Source organism: Mobula birostris, chromosome 9 (genome assembly GCF_030028105.1).
Source record: "Mobula birostris isolate sMobBir1 chromosome 9, sMobBir1.hap1, whole genome shotgun sequence".
Lineage (NCBI taxonomy): Eukaryota > Metazoa > Chordata > Chondrichthyes > Myliobatiformes > Myliobatidae > Mobula > Mobula birostris.
The window spans coordinates 106,702,410-106,723,373 of NC_092378.1; positions in this window are offsets into that span (position 1 = coordinate 106,702,410).

Here is a 20,964-nt window from a genome sequence, read left to right on the forward strand (position 1 = left end):
TCTGTGGAGTTTCAACACTCAGTGCCTCCACCTTGTAAGTAACACAGGCTAGTCCATATTACAATTTCCTGTTGCGGAATTGTTACTTATTAAATCAAATTTTGGTGAGTAACAACCAGGCCTTTATTCATGAATTTAATAAGGCAACTGTTACTGTAGTGTGATGATGTGGAGAATCAGGATTATGGGGTTAATGCCAGAAAGGAGAACTGAGATAAAAGATCCATCATGAGCAGGCAAGAAAGGAAAAATGGCTTACTCTGCTTCTATTTTTATAATGTTTGTTCAGCAGCTGTAACTGAAATAACCAAATATAATAGTATACTCCCATACTGTAAAAGATCTGGGTGGGATAGATTTTGTTAAATGTGTTCAATAATGTTTCCTTAATGAATAAATAGAGGTACCAACTAGAGAGGACACAATACTATATCATCTGTTAGGGAACAAGACAGGGCAGGTGACAGAAGTGTGTGTAAGGGAACGCTTTGGATCTAGTGATCATAATTCCATTAGATACAAGATGATTATGGAGAAGGGTGGAGCTGGTCCTTTTGGCATATTGACTTTCATAAATCAGACTACAGGGTACAGGAGTTGGGATGTTATATTGAAGTTGTGAAACCAAAAATTGGAGACTTGTGTGCAGTTCCGGTCACCTACCTACAGACAGAATATCAATAAGATCGAAAAGGGTATAGAGAAAACTTACAAGGATTTCACTGGGACTTGAGGAGCTGAGTTACAGGGAAAGGTTGAACTGATGAGAGGACTTTATTTCCTGAGTTTAAGAGACTGAGGGGAGATTTCACAGAGGTATGCAAAATTAAGGGGGGGGGGTATAGATAGGATGGATGTAAGCAGACAGTTTCTACTGAGATTGGATGAGTCTAGACTAGAGGTCATAGGTCAAGGATGAAAAATGGAATGTTTATGGGGAACCTGGGAGAGAACTCCTTCACTCAATGGGTGGAGTGAGTATGGAATGAGCTGTCAACAGAAGTGGTGGATGTGGGTTTGATTGCAACACTTAAGAGAAGTTTGGATAAGTGGATGAATCAGAGGGATATGGGAGGGCTATATTCTAAGTACGTCCTGAGTATGACTCTAAACTGCAACTGGTGATGAGGCTCTGATTGAGGACTTGCAGAGCTTTGGGGAAAGCGAAGTTACCCCTTAGTCATTCATTGCTCCCAGGGCCGCTCTGACCCGGAACGATAACACCTGCAAGGGTTCCTGCTCAGGATACGAGCGAAGGCCAACGGCAGATCCGGCAGGTTCAGTAACTGAACTTATGATGGAAAAGGTGGATGAGCTAGGACCTCAAATGTCAATGGTTATAGTACAGGCAGATGAACATTTGGGAAGAAAAATGGCGATTTCTTAGTTCGCCCAACGGTAGGCAATAGCAAACCACCTTTGCTAGATACTAGGTTTCCTAGAATCTATTTGCTAAGAAAACCATGGTCAAACTCACAAAGTGTATCACACAACAACAGTGTCAAGAGGATCTTGAAGACAACTCTGAAGAAGTTTCGCTTGGTAGGGTTGATTCTGGGCAGCGGGGGATCCCCGACCGTCATCAAGCTACTGCTCATAAAATTCAAGTAACACAAAAGAAAATTATTGCCACCAGGAATGTAAAAACCCTATATCAAGCAGGAAGATTGGACAATGTGATAAATGAAATGGAAAGACTAAAGATTAACATCATGGGAATTAGCGAAGTTCATTGGACAGGTGCTGGAAAATGTCAGAATAGAAATAAAACACTAATTTATTCTTGTGGAACGTCCCATACTAATGGAGTAGGAATTGTTATGGATGAAAACATGGCAAGAAGTGTTTTAGGACACTGGGCAATATCAGAAAGAGTGTTCCTTGTTAGATTCAGAGGACAACCATTTGATTTAGCAATTATACAGGTATATTCACCAACAACAGATGGAACAAATGAGGATATAGATAAATTCTACGCAGAGCTTGAACAAGCAAAGAATGGATGCAAATCTCAAGACACGAGGAATTCTGCAGATGCTGGAAATTCAAGCAACACACATCAAAGTTGCTGGTGAATGCAGCAGGCCAGGCAGCATCTCTAGAAAGAGGTACAGTCGACGTTTCAGGCTGAGACCCTTCATCAGGACTAACTGAAGGAAGAGTTAGTAAGAGATTTGAAAGTGGGAGGGGGAGGGGGAGGGGGAGGGGGAGATCAAAAATGATAGGAGAAGACAGGAGGGGGAGGGATGGAGCCAAGAGCTGGACAGTTAATTGGCCTCCTGTCCCCTGATCCTCTCATATCCCTTTTGCCAATCCCTTTTAGAAACTCAGTGACTCAATGCAAAACATATCCAGGTGCAGACTGTAATAGTGACCATAACCCAGTAGTATGTCATGTAAAAGTAAAACTTAAAAAACTAAAGAAGCAAAAACCTGAACAATCCCTTGACTACTTCAATTAATTAAAGAAGAAAACTTAAGGCAAAAATTTACAATTGAAGTAAGGATTAGATTTCAAAGTCTAGAAATAGAATCTGTTGAAGATGATAGCAATCATGTAGAAATGAAATTTAACTCTCTAAAGGATGCCTTGGTAGAATCAGCAAAGTCAGTGATTCCTAAAAAAGGAAAAGCACAAAGAATAAATGGTGACAGATGAAATCAAAAATCTAATGGAAGAAGGGAGAAGGAAGAAAACAAATCCTATAGAATATAAGTCCTTAATAAAAAAGTTGAAAGTTTATGTCAAGAAGCCAAAGAAGAATGGTTAAACCAGGAATGTGAGCAAATAGAAAGAATCCCTATTACTGATCCAAAAAGGTTGCATCAACAAATCAAGAATATCACCGGTAAAAAGCTCCTTTGTTCTTCAGGTGGATGTTTGAAAGCAAAGGACGGTACCATTATCATGGAAAAAGGTGAGATTATGAACAGTTGGACTGAGTATATTCAGGAATTGTTTGAAGACGATCGAGGCGAAAAACCAGAAATTAAGAAAAACATTGAAGGTCCAAGTATTTTAAAACCTGAAGTTCGTAATACAATAAATAAGATGAAGAAAGGAAAGGCAGCAGGTCCTGATGAATTAGTAATAGAACAAATTATCGCCCTTGAAGATTATGGAATTGAAAAACTTACTGATTTAATCAATGACATTTATGAGACAGGAATAATACCAGAAGAGATGAAAAAAAATCATTATTTATCACTCTTCCTAAGAAACATGGAGCAATAGAATGTGAATTACATAGGACCATAAGTTTAATGAGTCATATCACCAAGATACTTCTAAGAATTTTGATGACAAGAGCTAAAAGTAAGATACAAGCTGAAATAGGTAAAGAACAATGTGGTTTTGTGAAAGACAAAGGTACAAGAAATGCAATATTGATGTTAAGGATACTATCAGAACGAGCTATTCAAGTGCAAAAAGATTTGTTTGTTTTATGGACTACACAAAACCATTTGATAAAGTGAAGAACAATAAGTTATTTGAAATAATACAGAAAAATCTAGATCTAGATTTGAAAGACCTCCACCGGATCAGAAATCTGTACTGGGAACAAACTGCCGCTGTAAGAATAGGTGGAGGAGTGAGTCAGTTTACGAAAATCAAGAAAGGCATTAGACAAGGATGTGTTTTCTCCCCTGATTTATTTAATGTGTACAGTGAAACAATATTACAAAACATAAGAGACATCTTGGGAATCAAAGTTGGCGGTGAAAACATCAATAATTTCAGATATGCAGATGACACTGTGTTAATTGCAAGTATGGAGGAAGATAGAATGTATGGTGATATCCAAGAAGAAGGAGAATCCTATCTGCAGGCTGAGAATAAACGGGGAAGACATAAAACAAGTACAGAACTTTTGCTACTTAGGAAGCTGGGTGAGATCAGATGGCAGGTGCGACATGGACATCAAAAGAAGAAAAGACACCTTTACGAGAATGAAGAGTATACTGACCAATACTAAACTAGGCATGACAACCCGCCTCAGAGTACTGATATGCTACTTTTATCCAGTTACGTTATATGGCTCAGAATGTTGGACAATATCTAGTAACATGAGGAAACGAATTGAAGCAGCAGAGATGTGGTTTTTGAGGAGGATACAAACAATATCATGGACGAAATGAATATCTAACAAGGATGTCATGAACAGAACAAACACAAAAAGAGAAATAATGTATGAGATTATGAAAAGGCGACGTAACTTCATTGGACATGTGACTAGGAAAGAGGAGTTAGAATGCACAGTAATTATGGGAAAGATTGAAGGGAAGAAAGCAAGAGGGAGACAACGACAAATGATGATGGAGACAGCAGCCAGCCAACTGGAACTTGACCCGAAACAGGAGTGTGTGGGCCATGGCAATCAAAGCTCAAACTGGGCATGGCACCTGATGATGATGATGATGATGATGATGATGATATTCCATGTACAAGGCAATGGGACTAAGCAGAATAACATTTTGGCACAGACTAGTTGGGCCAAAGGGCCTGTTACTGTGCTGCTCTATGGCTATGTGCAAGTAAGTCCTTGCTGGAAAATAGCTTCTTTAATCGTGACGGTATTAGGTAACAGACTTATGTGCCATTTCCACTGCATTTCTTTCTCACAGTCATATTTAAATTTTCTGTACGACATTAAAATTCCTGATCATTGTAGAAAGGTAACTGCTATGTTACGTCTTTGCATTGTATTCTGTATAAACTATTTTTAAACTTTTTGTGAAAATTATAAAGTGGTAATTTTTTGTACATGTGGAAGATCTCCCCATTTTGAGTGTTCAAAATATTAATAAAAATACACAGTACAACGCTGCTGGTTATCTGTCAACTCATTACTGAATTGTTGAAAGATGGTAGATAGAGATTGGCATAAGGAGAATAGAAACAAAAAAAAACAAAAGTAGTGACACTTCAAACTGACTACATAGAGAGATGGCATGCACATGCATACACAGACACACACACACACGCATGTAGTAGTTGAGAAAGGGGACATATTCTATTAACTTTCAACAAGGCATCCAGTTTATGCATCTAATGGAACGATGAGAAGAGTAAGGAAATGCTTTAGCAAAGTGCAACCAGATAAAGGAACATATTACTGAAAGGACATTGAGCTTTGTGGAGGAACAGAAGAAACTTGCAGGAAAAACCATCACATTTAGAAACACTAAATAGGTATGAATGTGAAGGCTTCAAAACGCTAGGCAGATTTTGTGCTCTTAATCCTTTTCACATTGACTATTTCTTCTTTGTTTCCAATTGTTTTGTGCTCAACAAGTATTGAACATGATTACATAAACAAGATCTTACCTCAATTTTTGTACAAGATTTGATCGTTACTCCAGTTCTGAGCCTAACATTTCTCATTTTCTTATTTCTGCCTTTCCTTGTTGACCTCACTGACCTATGGCATATTTTAATTATCCCTTTCAGATTCATTGTGCATTTCACCCATTCCACACCACTCTAGATACTCCATCCCAATTGCACGTCTGGTCTCATGGGGGTTTAAAGTTCAAAGTAGATTTATTATCAGAATATGCATATCTTACTGTATACTACCTTGAGATTAATTTTCTTGCAGATATTTACAGGAGAAAAAATAAATACAATCAAAATTAAGGAAAAACTACACACAAACAGGCAAAGACTGTCAAACAACCAACCTGCAAAAGAAGACAAACTGTGCAAAAAAAAATACTGAGAACGTGAGTCGTAAAGAGTCCTTGAAAGTGAGATTGTAGGTCATAGAATTAGTTCAGAGTAGTGGTGAATGAAGTTGTCCACGCCTACTCAGGAGCCTGAGGGTTGTAGGGTAATAACCGTCCCCGAACTTGGTGGTGTGGGATCTAAGACTTCTGTACCTCGTGCCTAATGGTCATAGCAAGAAGACAGCATGGCCTGGACGGTGCGGTCTTTGATGATGAATTTTGATTATTGCTGGTTACCCGCAGCTGGTGTTTGCTGCTCCTTAAAATGAAGGGCACATTTGAGCACCAAGTCCAACAATAGTAGAGTTGATATTGGCTGAGCTCCATAATCATGAAAACAAGGTTGGACCATTAGTTTTGCAGGTGACCACTACCAGTCTCAACATGTCTATTGTGAGCTATATAACCATTTTCCAGCACAATCTACTTTTGCCTCATGGAATACAGAAAACAGAAAGTTCCTACTAAACCATTTTAAAACAATATCTGACCTGAAATGTTAAGTCTGTTTCTCTTTCCATAGATACTGTCTGGCTGCAGTATGATTTAGAATTTTGTTTTTATTTAAAATATTAATAGGACCACAGATGAATATCATAGAACATAGAACAGTACATCATAGAACAGGCCCTTCGGCCCACAATGTTGTGCCGACCCTTAAACCCTGCCTCCAATATAACCCCCCACCTTAAATTCCTCCATATACCTGTCTAGTAGTCTCTTAAATTTCACTAGAGTATCTGCCTCCACCATTGACTCAGGAAGTACGTTCCGCACACCAACCACTCTCTGAGTTAAAAAACCTTCCTCTAATATCCCCCTTGAACTTCCCACTCCTTACCTTAAAGCCACGTCCTCTTGCATTGAGCAGTGGTGCCCTGGGGAAGAGGCACTGGCTGTCCACTCTATTCCTCTTAATATCTTGTATACCTCTATCATGTCTCCTCTCATCCTCCTTCTCTCCAGAGAGTGAAGCCCTAGCTCCCTTAATCTCTGATCATAATGCATACTCTCTAAACCAGGCAGCATCTTGGTAAATCTCCTCTTTACCCTTTCCAATGCTTCCACGTCCTTCCTATAGTGAGGTGACCAGAACTGGAAACAGTACTCCAAGTGTGGCCAAACCAGAGTTTTATAGAGCTGCATCATTACATCGTGACTCTTAAACTCTATCCCTCGACTTATGAAAGCTAACACTCCATAAGCTTTCTTAACTACCCTATCTACCTGTGAGGCAACTTTCAGGGATCTGTGGACATGTACCCCCAGATCCTGCTGCTCCTCCACACTTCCAAGTATCCTGCCATTTACTTTGTACTCTGCCTTGGAGTTTGTCGTTCCAAAATGTACCACCTCACACTTCTGCTGGTTGAACTCCATCTGCCACTTCTCAGCCCACTTCTGCATCTTATCAATGTCCCTCTGCATTCTTCGATAATCCTCTACACTATCCACAATAACACCAACCTTTGTGTCATCTGCAAACTTGCCAACCCACCCTTCTACCCCCACGTCCAGGTAGTTAATAAAAATCACGAAAAGTAGAGGTCCCAGAACTGATCCTTGTGGGACACAACTAGTCACAACCCTCCAATCTGAATGTACTCCCTCCACCATGACCTTCTGCTTCCTGCAGGCAAGCCAATTCTGAATCCACCTGGCCAAACTTCCCTGGATCCCATGCCTTCTGACTTTCTAAATGAGCCTACTGTGTGGAACCTTGTCAAATGCCTTACTAAAATCCATGTAGATCACATGCACTGCACTACCCTCATCTATATGCCTGGTCACCTCCTCAAAGAACTCTATCAGGCTTGTTAGACATGATCTGCCCTTCACAAAGCCATGCTGACTGTTCCTGATCACACCATGATTCTCTAAATGCCCATAGATCCTATCTCTAAGAATCTTTTCCAACAGCTTTCCCACCACAGACGTAAGGCTCACTGGTCTATAATTACCCAGACTATCCCTACTACCTTTTTTGAACAAGGGGATAACATTCGCCCCCCTTCAATCCTCCGGTACTATTCCTGTGGGCAACAAAGACATAGGGATGCTAGCCAGAGGCTCAGCAATCTCTTCCCTCACCTCGTGGAACAGCCTGGGGAATATTCCGTCAGGCCCTGGGGACTTATCCGTCCTAATGTATTTTAACAACTCCAACACCTCCTCTCCCTTAATATCAACATGCTCCAGAACATCTACCTCACTCATATTGTCCTCACCATTATCAGGTTCCCTCTCATTAGTGAATACTGAAGAAAAGTATTCATTGAGGATCTCGCTCACTTCCACAGCCTCCAGGCACATCTTCCCATCTTTATCTCTAATCGGTCCTATCTTCGCTCCTGTCATCCTTTTGTTCTTCACATAATTGAAGAATGCCTTGGGGTTTTCCTTTACTCTACTCGCCAAGGCCTTCTCATGCCCCCTTCTTGCTCTCCTCAGCCCCTTCTTAAGCTCCTATCTTGCTTCCCTATATTCCTCAATAGACTCATCTGATCCTTGCTTCCTTAACCTCACGTATGCTGCCTTCTTCCACTTGACTAGATTTTCCACCTCACTTGTCACCCATGGTTCCTTCACCCTACCATTCTTTATCTTCCTCACCGGGACAAATTTATCCCTAACATCCTGCAAGAGATCTCTAAACATCGACCACATGTCCATAGTACATTTCCCTGCAAAAACATCATCCCAATTCACACCTGCAAGTTTTAGCCTTATAGCCTCAGAATTTGCCCTTCTCCAATTAAAAATTTTCCTGTCCTCTCTGATTCTATCCTTTTCCATGACAATGCTAAAGGCCAGAAAGCGGTGGTCACCATCCCCCAGATGCTCACCCACTGAGAGATCTGTGACCTGACCTGGTTCGTTACCTAACACTAGATCTAGTATGGCATGCCCCTAATTGGCCTGTCAACATACTGTGACAGGATTCCGTCCTGGACACACGTAACAAACTGTGTCCCATCTAAACCATTGGAACTAATCAGGTGCCAATCAATATTAGGGAAGTTAAAGTCACCCTTGATAACAACCCTGTTATTTTTGCACCTTTCCAAAATCTGCCTCCCAATCTGCTTCTCGGTATCTCTGCTACTACCAGGGGGGCCTATAGAATACCCCCAACAGAGTAACTGCTCCTTTCCTGTTCCTGACTTCCACCCATACTGACTCAAAAGAGGATCCTGCTACATTACCTACCCTTTCTGTAGCTGTAATAGAATCCCTGACCTGTAATGCCACCCCTCCTCCCCTTCCCCCCCATTCATTTAAAGCACTGAAATCCAGAAATATTGAGAATCCATTCCTGCTCTGGTGCCAGCCAAGTCTCTGTAATGGCCACTATATCATAATTCCATGTATGTATCCAAGCTGTCAGTTCATCACCTTTGTTCCTGATGCTTCTTGCATTGAAGTACACACATTTTAGCCCTTCTACCTTAACGCCCTTTATTCTGTTTCTCCTTCCTCAAAGCCTCTTTATATGTTAGATCTGACTTTACTCCATGCACTATATTTGCAGTTCTCGCATGACCTTTATCCTCCTCCACCTTACTATCTGCTCTAACACTCTGGTTTCCCCTGTAAATCTAGTTTAAACCCCCCGGAGCAGCACGAGCAAACCTTCCCGCAAGGATGTTAGTCCCCCTCCAGTTCAGGTACAACCTGTCCCGTTGGAACAGGTCCCACCTTACCTGGAACAAGGCCCAATTGTCCAGAAATCTGAAGCCCTCCCTCCTGCACCAACTCCTTAGCCACATATTTAGCTGCATTATCTTCCTATTTCTAGCCTCACTAGCACATGGCACAGGTAGCAATCCTAAGATTGCAACCCTGGAGGTCCTGTCCTTCAACTTCACACCTAACTCTCTAAATTCTCTTTGCAGGACCTCCGCCTTCTTCCTATCCATGTTGTTGGTCCCTACATGGACCATAACATCTGGATGCTCACCCTCCCTCTTGAGAATACTGAGAACTCGATCCGAGATATCGTAGACCCTGGCACCAGGGAGGCAACAGACCATCTGGGATTCTCGATCTCTTCCACAGAACCTCTTATCTGTCCCCCTAACAATCGAGTCCCCTCTCACTACTGCTCTCCTCTTTTTCCTCCTTCCCTTCTGAGCTGAGGGTCCAGTCTCGGTGCCAGAGATGCAACCTCTGCAACTTGTCCCTGGTAGGTCGTCCCCACCAACAGTTTCCAAAATGGTATACTTATTATTGATGGGAACAACCACAGGGGTGCTCTTCTCATTCTGTCTATTCCCCTTCCCTCTCATGACAGTCACCCAGCTACCTGCCTCCTGACCTTTAGGGGTGACTACCTCCCTGTAACTCCTGTTTATTTCTGCCTCTGCCTCATGAATGATCCGAAGTTCAACCAGCTCCAGCTCCCTAACTCAGTTTGTCAGGAGCTGCAGCTGGATGCACCTTTTACAGGTGTAGTCATCAGGGACAATTGTGCTCGCCCTGACTTCCCACATACTGCAAATGGAGCACTCGACTGCCCTAACTGCTGCCTCCATTACCTACTCCTAAGTTAGTTAGAGTAATTAAAGGAACTTACCCGGCCTTACTCTCATTGGGAGCAGGCTCATCCTCAGCCTCTGCTCGCCAAAGCCTTCCTACTCTGTCTCCCACTACTTCGTCGCCCGCTACTACGTTGCCCGCTCCGTTAATCTCACTTTTTAAACTCTCCTGCTGTCTCACTGGTCGACTTTCACGCACTTGCGCAGTCGTGCCCCATTCAAACTGCCGAAGAAATGACCGCCCCTTCTCAATCTGCTTGCTTTTTAAATTCTCCCACTGTCTCTCGGGCCGGCTTTCACGTGCTTGCGCAGTCGTGCCCCGTTCAAACTGCTGAAGAAAAAAATCGTGCCTAGTGTCGGTGATTTCATTTCACGAAGGGCATTAAGTGTTTTAAAGATACAGAAATTTATCGAAACAAGAGGGGAATGGTTGGGTAGAATGGTGAAGCTGGGTTTGTTCTCTTTTAAGTATATAATAGAGGAAGTTCGGTAGAGGTGCTTAAAAGAATGAAGTACATAAAAATCAACTGCTTTCAAAGGAAGAGCAGCAATGATATTAGGCAAAGCTTTCTTATGCAATGAGCAATTAGGATGGGTCTAAATTCTGTCATTGTCTTCAAAAGGAAAGTCACAGAGTTACATAGCACAGAAACAGGCCCTTCAGCACAACTTGTCTCTGCTAACTAAGGTGCTTTCCTGAACCAGTCCAATTTGCCTGTGATTGGCCCAGATCTTTCATAAAAGCTGTCCAGTATCCAAATAATGTTTAAATGTTATCATTGTACCCATTTCTACCACTTTCTCTAGCAGCTTGTTTTATATACGCACCACCCTCTGTGTGAAAAACTTACCTTTCGGTTCTCCTTTCCACCTTTGACAGAAGCCTGCAGTTTTTAAAGACTCTGCTATCCTGGGATACAGAGAGTGACCATTCAACTTAACCAGACCCCTCATGATTTTATACATTTCTATCAGGCCCTCAGCCTCCTTCATTCCAGGGAAAACAGTCTCGCCTTCTAACTCAAGCCTTCCAGCTCCACCAAGATCCTTGTAAATCTTTCCTCACTCTAATGTATCACAAAATTCCTATAATTTGGCGATCAGGACTGCACGTAATAGTCAAGGTGTGGTCTCAAGAATGTCTTATACAGGTACAACGTGACATCCCAACTCTTGCTCTCGTTGCCTTAACAGATGAAGGCCAGTGTGCCTTATGCCTACTTTATTCCTTTGTCTATTTGTGTTGTCACACTTGGGGAACTAGTTACTCATTTCACTGTTCTACAACACTCTTGGGGACCTCTCATTTGCAGTCGAAGTCCTGAAGAGGTTTTCAAAGTGCATCACTTTGCACTTGGCTCAGTTGAATTCCATCTAGCATTCCTTGACTTGTTCTCCCAGTTGATCTAGGTTCTGTTATAAATTTAGACAACCTTCTTCATTGTCCATACATTGTCATCCTAATTATTAACATACAGTATATGACAAGTAGCAGGGGAAAGAAAGAGACAAACAAACAATGTGGTCCATGCATGTAGGTAGATCTAATTGGATTGAATCTGAAAAAGCTGGACTTGACCTCTAAACACAGCACAGAAGGAATATCTGAAAATTTTTCAGAATTCTGACTGAGGTGCCTTGTTGTGTAATGAGTTTTAAGAGAATATTTCATGGAGCATCAACTATGTTCATCAACCAGAGCTCAGAAATAGCTTGCACACATTTCTTCCATGCTGAGTATTATTTTATGATTTATTTGCTTATTGACTCAGAATAGCCTTCCTCAAATAAGTGATTTTTTTCATTTCCTTTGTTGATTTAGTGTTGTTATTTCTGATACACGGAACTCAAAAATAATATTACTACACAGCATGCTGCGTACTTTGTGTGAATGTTGTTTACAAGGAAGTTACTCTGAACTCCCATAACAGCTGGACTTCAGATAAGGTACATTGAGGCGAACTATTGAAAACTAAGGGCATTCTGATGAATTACCACTGTGAAAATGGAAATAATATTTATAGTAGCCTCAGAATAGTTCTAGTTTAGCTCCGGTTCGCAGTGATTTCATTGGATTAAACTAATTGGGGCATAAGCCTTTGCAGAGCATTGAAGATGCTGGATGAGGATAGATTTTGATAAATGTCAATAAGGAATACGAGTCTTAATTTCAAACTCGTAAAGCACTCCGGCAGAAAGAGCTGCCACGTTCATTTATTTAGTGGTACAGCGCAGAGTAAGCTTTTCTGAACCTTTCAGCCATGTTACCCCAGCAAACCCCGACAACCACAATAAACCCCAACCTAATCTCAGGACAATTTACAATAACCACTTAACCTACCTGGTACGTCTTTGGACTGTGGAAGGAAACCGAAGGACCTGGAGAAAACCCACGCATTCCACAGGGAGGACATACAGAGAGTTGTTACAGAGTGGCACAGGAATTGAACTCTGGAAGGCCACGAGCTGTAATAACACCGCACTAACCACTATGCTACCATGGCACCACCACTGTTAACAACCTCTCAAACAGCAACAACACAAAATATAGACAAATCTCTATGTTTTTCTCTCTTTGTAAGCTTCAAGCTTGTCAACAGTGTTTAAGCAAGGATCTAAAATTAGTTTTCTTAATCTACAATAAATCTGAGGGCATAAACAGGTCATTTGAGAACAAACGTACAATTCTCATTATTGACACATTTCCTCTATCAAGCTACATTGGACATCTTGCAATCTATCCTCCAAGTGACAAATGATGCAAATAAATACATGTATTTTGATTTATGAAAAATGTATGTATTCTTTTTCAAGTGCAAAGACCTAGTAATTACTTTTGCTCAAATCCAGTTGTTTACTTTTGTTCTTCTTTAATGTTTCCATTGACTTTTATATCTATTTGTCGATGCAAAACAGCTTCATGTTGAGGGAAATAAAATGAGGAATGGTACTATTGAACAAATAAGAAAACCGTTATCATATGCCTCCAAAATGTCCCATAGTATTTTACATAAAATGAATTATGTTGTGCAGTTACTGTTAATGGATATCATTGATACAAGGATAGATTTTTCAGTGCTTTATCAGAGAAACTGAGTTTTAAATTCAAGCTGTTACCCAATTTCTAAGTGACAATAGCTTGCATTACCCTTGCCAGATAACTTTTTGAACCAGAGTGATCAAATTCCACATCAACATCTTCATTTTGTTACAATTCCAAATTATTTCTCTCCCCTCACTTCAGTCATCCCAGCTGCTACAATTCCCAGAGGTCGTCATTCTTGATGTCTTCCTTTTCAAAATGCAACTCGCTCCTTTAAATCATTTCAAATGTCAATTCTAGTTCTACTCATGTTCAAAGTTCAAAGTCAATTTATTATCAAAGTACATGCATGTCATCATATACAAATCTGAAATGCATTTTCTGCGGGCATGTCCAATAACCATGATAGAATCAATGTAAGACCATACCAAAAGGGAGAACAGCCAGTGTGCACAAGACAACAAACTGTGCAAATACAAAAAAAGATAGCTAGCTAAATAAATAGATAGACAGACAGACAGATAAATAAATAAATATAAATATATATATATATATATATATATATATATATATGTATGTATGTGTGTGTGTGTGTGTGTATATACATATATATATATCAAGAACCTGAGATGAAGAGCCCTTGAAAGTGAGTCCATATGTTGTGGAAACAGTTCAGTGGCAGGACAAGTGAAGTTGAGTGAAGTTATCCACTTTAGTTCCAAGAGCCTGATGGTTGAGAGTAATAACTGTTCCTGAACTTGATGGTGTAGGACCTGAGACTCCTGTGCGTTCTTCCTGTTGGCAGCACTGAGAAGAGAGCAGGTCCTGGGTGATGGGGATCCCTCATGATCAACACTGCTTTCCTGAGACAACACTCTGTGTAGATGTGCTCAATGTTGAAGAGGGCTTTACCCATGATAGAATGAGCCATATCCAATATGCTTTGTATGACTTTGTGTTCAAGGGCATTGGTGTTTCCATACCAGGCTGTGATGCAACCAGTCAATATATGTCATAGAAGTTTGTCAAAGTTTTAAATGTCATGCTGAATCTTTGCAATTTCCTGAGGAAGTAGAGGCACTGCCTTGATTTCTTTGTAATTGCAGTTACGTACTGGGACCAGGACAGGTCCTCTGAAATAATAACACCGAGCAATTTCAAGTTGCTGACCTTCTAATGCGGACTGACTCACGGACCTCCGGTGCGCTCTTCCTGAAATCAGTAACTAGCTGCTTGGTCTTGCTGACATTGAGCAAGAGGTTGTTGTTATGGCACCACTCAGCCAGATTTTCAATCTCCCTCATATATGGAACGTGCGGCCATTCCAAATGATATTGTATGTGTAACTAGGGGCTGTGCACAATCCGGATTTGATAGAGACAGCCATGAGAAGCGCAGAGGAACATCTGGAGTAACTTCTGAAATGCCTGCTTTGCTGCCGCTGCTACTGTGCGATCGAGAATCTCTGGAGACGAAGGCCCCAAATCCTCGGCTTTGTGTATCATCTGTTGCGGGGGCCAGGGTCGGCAGAGATGGTGCTCGGTGTCGAATAGGTGGTCAGAGGCTCGGAGTTTTTTGGACGGACTCGGAGACGGACTGTGGTGGGATGCTTCCGGGATGCTGCATCAGCAAGTTGGCGGCGCTGGAGGTTTAGCATCTGCGTGAGATGATGGGACTTTCGAGAGACTTTGAGACTTTTTACCGTGCCATGGTCTGTTCTTATCAAATTACGGTATTGCTTTGCACTGTTGTAACTATATGTTATAATCATGTGGTTTATAAAAGGGGACTGCATCTCCTCATTACCATAATCATAATCATATGCTGATCTGTCACCACTTGTAAGGGCAGTGGTGTCATCACCAAACTTGAATATAGCATTGAAGCTGTGCTTAGCTACACAGCCACAAGTGTAAAGCGAGTAGAGCAGGGAACTTAGCAGCAGCCTTGTGGTGCACCTGTGCTGATGGAGATTGTGGAGCAGATATTGTTGCCAATCTGAACTGACTGTGGTCTATAAGTGAGGATATCGAGAATCCAATTGCTCAAGGAGAAATGGAGACCGAAGTCTTGAAGCTTATTTATTAGCTTTGAGGAGTTGATAGTATTGAATGCCAACCTGCAGTTGATAAGGAGCGTCCTGATGTATGCACCTTTGCTGTCCAGATGTTCCAGGATTGAGTAAAGAGCCAATGAAATGGCATCTGTTGTGGACCTATTTATCAATAGGCAAATTGGAGTGGATTCAAATCACTTCTCAGGCAGGAGTTGATATGTTTCATCACCAACTTCTCGAAACACTTGTATCACTGTAGACGCAAGTGCTACTGGATGAGATTCATTGAGGCAGGTTACTATGTTCTTCTTGGGTACCGGCATAATTGAAGCTTGCTTGAAACAAGTGGGTACCTCAGACAGCGAGAGGTTAAAGATCTCAGTAAACACTCCAGCCAGTTGATCAGCACAGGTCTTTAGTACTCGGCCACGTACACCATCTGGGCTGGATGCTTTCTGTGGGTTCACCCTCCTGAAAGATGTTCATGTATCAGCCAAGGAGACAGAAATCACAGGGTCATCAGGGGCTGTGGGAGTTTGCGACGGTCCCTCCATGTTTTGACAGACAAAGCAGGCATAGAGGGTATTGCACTCATCTAGAAGTGAAACCCTGTTGTCACCTATGTTGTTTGATTTCACTTTGTAAAAGGTGATAGCACTCAAGCTATCATAATTCAAGCATGTCACCAATTCCAGCACGGATGTGAAATTCTTATTCTCCTCCATTTACCGGAGAATTAACATTTACATATGAAGGCCTTTGCAATGACATCAAAGAGACAATGTAGAGTGAGGACCAAAATAATTTTTAAAATATTGTAATTGTTCAGCAGATTAGACAGCATTTGAGAAAAAAGTGAAAGCATGCAAAAGTTGTTTTATGCTGAAGAATCTTTGTCAGAACTGGGAAAAGAGAAAGCTAGTGAGCTTTAAATTGTAGAGCAGATGCAATAGAGATGAATGGGTCAAAGGGAGTAGCGCTCATATGGTGAGGCCACATTCATATCATGGACTGAGTGCAGGTACTTTGCAAAGCAGTCATCCTCTAGTACCATGATAGATTCAACATGCAGGAGAGGAAATGTACGATTCTCATTATGCATTAGAGGGCAATAAAAAGTGCAATTGAAAGACAGAAGGTGATCTGCCAGGAAAAAAATAGATAACAAAGATAAATATTTTCCATATGGCATAGAGAGAAAGACCACTTGGAGGGCAACTTTAATTATTCCAACATCAATATGATTGTGAGTAACAAAGGAGAGATGTATGATTTATAGTTCTCATGCAGAGAAGACATATTATGAATGCTGACTATAGCACACTAGTCTGAAGGAAGTGCAAATAGTCACTATTCAACTTGACAAGTTGCTTGGGTGGGGAGGGAAGAAGTTTTGTATTAGTGTGGGGAAGTACGATGAGAAGGTGAGTAGTTGATGGAGACAAGAGGGTGGACCAAAGAGTGATACTAAAGGAGTGATTAAGAAATGTGGTGTAACTATTCAAAGTTTTAGAAATTGTGAAGAATGATCCATTGAATATTAAAGCTGGTAGGAAAGAAAATGAGGACTGGGGAAGTCCATCCATGCTGAGCCCACAGGGTCTCCATTCAAGGAAGAAATGGTGCATTGACATTTATATGTCAAATAACTGAGTGCAGGAGTGGGGATGTTATGTTGAATTTGCAAAAAGCACTGGTGAGGCCCAATCTGGAGTATTGTCTGCAGTTCTGGTCACCTGCCTACAGGAAAGATTGAAAGGGTGCAGAGAAAATTTACAAGGATGTTGCCAGGCCTAGAGGACATGAGTTGAAGGGAAAGGTTAAAAAGATTAGAACTTTATTCCCTGCAGTGTAAGAGACTGAGGGGAGATTTGATTGAGCTATACAAAATTATGATGGGGTATAGATAGGGTAAACACAAGCAGGCTTCCTCCACTAAAATTGGGTGAGAACTGGAGGTCATGGGTTAAGCGTTAATGGTGAAATTTTTAGGGGGAACATGTGGAGGTTGGTGGAACTGGGCAGAATAATCATTTGGCATGGACTAGATGGCTACAGGGACTGTTTCTGTGCTGTCGCGCTCAATAACTGACGAGCTGAGAACCACTTTCTACTATGGAATGGAAGCACAAGGGGATTGTGCATCCATGATAATGAAGAGCTGATTGGGACAAGGGAAATGGAAACAGACAAAGTTGCAGAAAGCATCATGGATGTAAATGAGTAAGGATGGACCAAAGGAAAAAAGGACAGATAACAGGTAGGAAGAGATTAGTGTGGTGGGACAAGAACAGAATGAAACAACAGGTCTGCCAGAAATGTCCTGCTTGAGTGGATCTATTAGGACTCTTGGTTACCACTGCAATGATAAACTGATATTTCTAATTATAGATTCACCATGAGCTGACCACTCTAGACCTGACCTTATTCTCAGTTCCTAGAGTTCTCCCCAACTCCAAACTACCATCCTCAGTAAAATACTACTGGCATTTAGATATGGTGTCCACTTGCCAAGTGCATTGTTCCTGATTCTCCAGCATTTCACTGCAGAGTTTCTGACAGATCCTGTATCAGGTATGACCTAGAGCAAAATCCCAGACCCCAATGATTACGGGTTAATTAAGGGCAAAGATTTAAGGGGCAGTAGGGAAGGGAAGATGCATTTTTATAGAAGTATTTTGTTTTACTTTTTCATTTAATATGACTTTAGTTGACTATATTTTTAACCAGTGACATTTGAATAGGTTTAACATTTTACAGTTGGTTCAATTTTAAGAGTTTTTATATTAAAATACATTTACCAATAACCTACTTATCAAAGCTCAGTTGGTGTTTCAACAGGACTACTCAGATCCAGATAATTAAACTGGAGGAAGCTGAGACCATTTGTGCAACTATGATGTTCAGAAACCCTACCAGATTGAAATCAAGGGGGAACAATGGAAACCCTTTCCGAAGGCTGGAATCTTAACTCACGTGCAGGAAAATGGCTTGAGTTTTTGCAGATCTACCAACTCAACTTGAGGACATCATTGCATGTACTCTTCAGGGTAAACCTCACCCAACCACCTTCAACTGCTTCATCATCAGTTCCGAAGCAGGAATGCTTGCTGATGATTGCAAAACATTCCGCTTTCATCAAAACTCCTCAGAAAATGAATCAGTCTATGCCTGAAGAAACAAGACTTAGATAATATTAAGGAATAATAGGGAGACAGTAGCATATTCTGCTCACTGAATGGAATTTGTATTCCCCACTCACATGTGTTATTGCCTAAATTATCAGGACAAGATTTTCTTGTGCTAATATCCTTCTCAAAAGAAGGGTCACAGGGAATGGTCTTGTGTATGAGCACTGGTGGACTTTTGCTAGTGGATGTTATTGTCCTGATTTCGCTAGGACTGCATGAGCATTGTTAATATCTCATATCGTGATGATTAATCTTCGGAAGCGGTAAATTTGAATAGACCATCCAATCATAATATTCATTAAAACGAAGCCAAGTTATTTCTTTACCTGTAATTCCCATCCATGAACTTCACGACACAGATGTTATGCAAAAGAAATTCTGTTTTGTTTTGCTTTGCTCCAAGAATCATATCTTCCTTATGAGCAATCATTACCTGCTCCGTGATTTCATATTGATGAAGCATTATTTAAACATAGACCTCTTTCTGTAACTGACAACAGATGTTAAGTTGATCACAAAATCAAAGTGAATAATTAAAGGGAATACCTTTATACAGCTATAAGTCACCCAGAAAGGAAAATTTGCATTTACATGAGCTCTGGACACACCTAAGAGCTTTAAAGTTGATGCAGTCCTTCTGAAGTGAAGTCCTGTTCATGTACTTCATGTAGAGCAGCCATTTCTGATAAACACCTCATTTGGTCTGATTTGAATTTCTACCCTTAGATCTTTTAAGACCATCTGCTAGAGCAGACAGGCCTTCAGCTTAACATCTTTTCCAATTGGCATCACTTGTAATACCGTAGCATTCCCTCAGTACTGCACTGGTGTGTCAGTCTTGATTTCTACACTGAAATCTCTGGTGAGATTTGAACCCACAAACTACTGACTCAGAGGTAAGGGTGCAAAATGTTGAGTGACTGCTGATAGTTGAAAATCATTCAATTCAGTCTGCAGAGTTCTGCCCTTCCATTCATGTGTTTGTTCTCATTTAACATTTAAAATAATTTCAGTGATGCCCAGGGAATAAATTATCCAAGTATTGCTATTCTCTTGTGTTGGCCAGCAAGAATAACAATCAGTGTACAGGAACTTTGTGAACTGATTCTTGCTCTGGGAGAAACACAATTGAAACACAAGGTATTTCAGCTGATGACCTGCTAAAGCTGAGACCATTCTCAGACAAGTAGCTATCTGTTATGTAAAGTGGTGGACTTGCAGGAGGAGCCTGTGATCTTGTTAAGCACCATGCCTGTGTCACCTGCTTTGATAGGTTTGAACCAATCAGAGTTGAAAGGAACAAAAGGCACTATGCTGAGGGCAAAGGCCATAGAATGATACTGGATTTAGCCCTAGACCAGAGCCAATAAGAAGGTGACCCAGGTCGGTCAGCTGACCTTGAGCCAACAGGAATTAAGTGCAACACATGAACTGTTGAGGAAAGAGTATAAAAATAAGAGGCTTTGAATGCAAAGGAGTGATTAACTCTCTGGAGATCAAGCATTGCAGATGTGGGGGAGCCCATGTTGACCACTTGGAGATTAGATTGGAAACAGTGGGAACACCTGGCCATTGTTGACTCCTTTTCTGAGTACAGCATAAACTTTTCTAGTCTTTGATTGCTCATGGAGGGTTAGGGAAACTTAGTGGGTGTGCACACAGATATTTGGTTAAGTAAATTCATCTGCTTGTGAACTGAGCCTGTAAAGATACTTGTCAGTATACACAGATTCTCTCAGTGCCTAACTGATTATTATTACTGAGGGGTAATTCCTTGTAATACTTGAAATATAAGCAGAGAATCACTTTGTCTAAGGATCAATGTCTCAATATAAATCTTTCTATAAGAGAAAACATTCCAATAGATAGTCACTTCTTCCTATATGTTAATTTATGAGTTTATTCTAAAAGTGTTTTCAATTAGAAGAATCTTCTATGGTGACGCTGTGAACATTGATCAAATGGTATCATCTTGATCAATGAACAAGGCAAGTTATGATGGACTCAATACTCCCTTTTCCCCATCCCCTCCCCCTCCCCACTTATCATCTAAAATGAAAAAAGCTTGTGTCTATGCAATGATTAAAGTTACCAGATCCTCTCCAAGTGTAAATCAATCTGAAGAGATAAAGATTCATTTAAGTGCTTTTTAGAGAACAGAATTTGAGTTACATTTGAAGTGTTCTCAGTCAATTAGAGGGAACCAAGACCTTAACTTCTAATTAAGTAAAATTAGAAAACAAAGTATAAGAAATAGGAACCATTTGGCCCTTCAAAACTGCACCATCTTTGTCTGATCTTCTACCTCTGTGCCATTTTCTAGCACCATCCCTAATTCCCTTCACTTTGTGAACTCTATCAGTCTGTGTTTTGATTAAACAGACAGCTGAGCTTCTGGGTTAAAGT